The following is a 5027-nucleotide window of genomic DNA, read 5'->3' as shown; positions in this document are numbered from 1 at the left end:
ACATCAGAACTATCTACATATGCATCGGTATCAACAAAGGGGGTGGTGGAGTTTAACTGCAGCAAGCCAGCTTTGACTCGGTGGCTATCCTAACTACGACTGCAAGTAACTCTTTTGAGGTGGCGCACACGAGTCCACATATTCACCATATCAATACTCCACTATGGATCCGCTCCCGTCTCCCTACGAGAATGCCATCCATAGCACTCACGCTTATCTTGCGCATTTTAGAGTATCCACTTTCACTTGTCTATGAACTGTTATAGGCAACCCAGAAGTCCTTTACCGCGGACACGGCTATTCGAATAGATCATATTAACCCTGTAGGGGTGTACTTCGTCACACACGCTCTCACCACTTACCGCCGTTTACACGACATGTACTCGGCAACCTTCAAGCGGAAGCCCAGCGAGGGTGTCGGCCACAGCCTACCTAACACTCAAGTCTCAAGTCCAGGTTTATCTCCTATTCAGGTTCCATCCGCAGGGAGTCCGGCCGAGGTTTCCACATACGGCCCCGAACGATGTGTACAGGGTTCCGAGACACCAAACAGGCGCCCGGCATGCCCGGCCACGTGCCTACCGCATCACAGCCCACATCTCGGGTCAATGCTGTCCACGGCCTCCAGCATACTACAAACACCAGAAACTACTTGCAACTCCTGGACAGAGGACAAGGGTGGTTAAGAAGCCGAGAGGGTCCATTGGTTTCGGGCCCAATGCGTGGTAGTAAATGTTTCATGGATCACAAACACAGAACTCAGTTCCTGAGGACGGCTTCAATGAGACAACCCACCATGTACTCCTACATGGCCTCTCACCGCTACCTTTACCAAATCGTGTTCACACACTTAGCTCACACACAGTAGGACATGTTCATCACCATTCCAACTCATCCTCGATGAATCAGACCTGACACAACTCTAAGCAATAGCAGACATGACAAACAAGCATGAATGAGTAGGCACATCAGGGCTCAAACAACTCCTACTCATGCTAGTGGGTTTCATCTATTTACTATGGCAATGACAGGTCATGCAGAGGATAAGGGGTTCAACTACCGCAGCAAGTAACAGATGAATCGTTGTTGTCCTAATGCAGTAAAAGAGAGCAGGAGCGAGAGAGTGGGATTGTGTCGGCATGAACAAGGGGGTTTTGCTTGCCTGGCACTTCTGAAGATATTATATTTCTTCATCGGTGTCATCGAACTCATCATCGGAATCACGGCTATCGAGAGGGGACAATTACCGGCAATAGAGAGGAAACACAATCAATGCAATGCAACAATATGATGCATGGTCGTGACATGTCAAGAATGTTATGATTTACATTAATGCATCTAACAACAGTTTAAATGAAGTCCATATGAACTAAGGGTTCATATGCAAACTCCACATTTAGCATTTAAAATGTCATTATCATGTTTTCACCTATACAGCAGGTATAACTTAGTTTGACATGCATGAAAATGATACAGATGGATAGATTGCATTTTTCTGATAATTTTTCATATATAATTTGTTTCATTTGGAGTTATGGTTGAATTTCTATGAATTTTAGAAGTTTTGGGTATTTTCTGGAATTTCATGTATAAAAATAATTCCAGTAATTAAATTAATGCGTCAGCATTGCCTCAGGGTGACGTCAGCTGATCAGCAGGGTCGTCCAGGTCAAACATGACGTGTGGGGTCCACACGTCAGTGTCAGTGTTAGTAAACTAACTAATTTACAATTAATTAAAAGTTAATCTAGGTTAATTAGCAGGCGGGCCCCACTTGTCATTGACTCAGGGGAGGGGATCAGCCTGGGTCAAACGGGGTCAACTCACCGGCGGCGAGCCACGGGTTTGCCCTACGGGGCGCCCTTTGGCGCACGGAGCACAGCTACGGGATGCGGACGCTCGTCCGCACCAACCGTGGGGGTGGCGCGGCCGGGGAGTGGCCGGAGTGGAGCCGGCGACGAGCTTGGCGGCGGCGCGTGCGGGTGAGCTACGTGAAGTTGCTACGGAGCTCGAGAGCGAGAACGAGAAGGGGGAGAAGGTAGCGGAGCTCACTGCGGTCACGTAGAAGCAAACGGCGCGGTCGGGGACGGGCTGACAACGTCGGGAGGTCGCCGGCGATCTCGGAGCAGAGGCGGCGAAGTCGAGGGTGCAGGTGGTGATGCAGGCCGTTCGGCGTTGCCTGAAACGGCTAAGAGGACGAGGGCGTCGAGACGGAGCTGCTGGATAGCACGGGAAGGCGAGGGGAGCACGGTGGCTGCGAGGTTCACGCCGGCGCGAGCTCAGCAGCGTCGTCCATGGCGGAGGCGAGGTGAGGGAGAGGTGCAGGGGGCGAATGAGGTGTCGGGGCGGTCGAGCGGGCGACGTGGGCGTCGTCCAGATCCTCCAGAGGCGCGGGCGGCAAGCAGGTGACGCCATGGCGCGCGCGGCAGCGTCGCGGTGTCCCTCCTCTGCCTACTGGCAGAGATGGGGGATGACTGGCACGGCCGGGTGGGCTGGGCCTCTGCTGGGCCGCGGGTGGGCGCCAGGTAAGTGGCCTCTGGCCTTTCTCTCTCTCTCTCTCTCTCTCTCTCTCTCTCTCTCTCTCTCTCTCTTTTTCTAATTTAAATTGTTTTTCTATTTTTCTATAAGTTTGTTGCATTATTAAAAATACTTAGGCATCTCCTAAAATCACCAAAATGCACATGGCCACTGTTTAGAATTTATATGGCATGGAACATTTTAGTTTGGGATTATTTGAGCACTTGAAATATTTTATATTATTTAAATGCCCAAAATCAAAGAGCTAATGGATTAATCCAGTGACCTTAAGATGTCCTAGAAATTTGTGCATCACTTTTGGCAGTGGTTTAAGACCAAGGCAGAGATGATGAACATTTTAGAAGGGCATTTCAGGTTCATTGAAATTATTTTTAGTAAACCCTAGTTGTTAACAGGGGGTGCTGGGGTTTCTGTCTTCCCCATTTCAAGTTTCTGGAAAAAAAGAAACATGATGCAACACTCTAATGCATGAACTAGCTAGGATGTGACAACTCACCCCCACTAAACAAGAATCTCGTCCCGAGATTCAAGACGTGAGGTAAGAAGACAGAGGGGACACAAACTAACACAATCTTCATGATCCAATTGCTCTTCTCGAAGATGTTGATTCATTGCATCACCTTGATCTCGACGTCTTGCTTTGAGAACTACATCCAACATAACAACGAATAGAGAGAGAGAATTTTAGAAGAATCGATCTTTCTGAGATTCGAGCAACTTAGGATCATCTTAATGATCACAAGATCAATTCACGGAATGAGATATAGAAACATCTCTGGAGCTGAGAGGCAAAACATGCATCAGGAGGGGCGGAAGAAACAATTTGACGAGGGTTTCAAAGCAGCGAGGAAAATTGCCATGATTCCATAATGGGGCACCTTGGGAAAGGTGACTCATAGAATTATTCCCTCAAGTGGCAAAAAGAATTACTTTTGATATAAATATCATTGAAACTCTTTATGCCAGCCTAAGGCAATCACAAACGATCGTTCGAGGGAGTTCGGGAGAACGACACACTCGGGCTAGAATGGACGATGTGGACTACCTTGTTGAAGACAACGAAATGGATGATTTTTGCTTATCATCGGAAATGAATGGGACTCATGGTAAGTCCACCTTTGAAGATGGACCTGGACAGCAACTGCTGAGAAGGGCAGCCCATGGAAAATTGGCACGATGGGGTGCAAGCTGGGAACAAAATGCAACCGTTGGGAATGTTCCAACCATCATATCTGCCTGAGATTCAGATCCGATTGGTGATAGGATACTTCAGACTCAGCATGTCTGAAAAGAAAGTTTGCAACACAATTCGACGAGATGGCGTTGCAAGATTCTCGAGGAATGAACTAAGATAGCAAGCTCCAAAACATGAGCTGGTTCTGCTAAACACATGTGAACACGCTGTCCCAGACAAGCATGACCACATAGTAGTCTTATGATAAAACACTACCGAGTTCAGGTAGGGAACCATCATCTAGGGTAACGAAGTCTTGTGCATGACCTAGGATTTGCACAACAACTCCTTTTCCTTGAACAAATCAATCAGTGGCTTGGTGTGCTAGGAACACATATAGAACGAAGGTTGCAAGTCTCCGAACCACAGAATACTTCGCACGTATGCATGACCGATTTTGGGATGATTCCAAAAGAAGCAACATTGACTTTCTCAAATCCACGACGGCAACTTGCATCAGATGCACGTGAATTAGAGGAAGTCACTACTTTCATCCAAACATATGCTTCATGAACGGAACATGAAGGCATTGTTTACAAAGTTTCCAACACTAGCTTAATGTTTAATACGAATCATGGGGAAAACAAGATGCTGCTGATGGGCTCAATAGCAACTCATCGGAATTTCCATATCACTGGACTTCCACCATCGTGTGAACACGGTGATAGCATTGGTCAGACCTAAAGATGTAATGGTGTATGCTCGAGGGATCAACCATGAGTAAGACAACATTACGAACATCGTTGGTTCTGATTTGACTTGACGATAGCCCATACTCAAATCAAAGATTGGTAAGATAATAGATCCAACAACTGATCACGAGGGTCAATCAATGAAGATATCATCTTTCTTTAACACACACACACACACACCAAGATATCCCTTAATGATGAACTAAGTCGGACAAAGCTTTTATCTTCCAACTCTCCAAGTTGTTGTTTAGCTCAACCAACCAGCTCAGGGGTATCCAACACAGATTCTTGGAGAAGGGGTGGTTTATAGGAAACCAACTTGATCACGAGCTCAACATAACGGTCAGGGAGCAACCTAGTGATACTTCCGAGAAGATATTCAGGAAATCACGAACCACCGATATGTTACTAGGCTCGAGAACAATCTCGCCTTTCAGAGCAAGACGATATGATCAAATAAGCAAGGGATTGAATAATCCTAACTCATTGATCGAAGAGTGCACCGGAAATAAGGACTAGGTAGCACGATCAACCTTAGGATGTGATTCAGTAACCAACACGCT

Source organism: Aegilops tauschii, chromosome 5 (genome assembly GCF_002575655.3).
Source record: "Aegilops tauschii subsp. strangulata cultivar AL8/78 chromosome 5, Aet v6.0, whole genome shotgun sequence".
NCBI classification, from domain to species: Eukaryota; Viridiplantae; Streptophyta; class Magnoliopsida; order Poales; family Poaceae; genus Aegilops; species Aegilops tauschii.
This window is presented reverse-complemented; position numbering follows the sequence as displayed.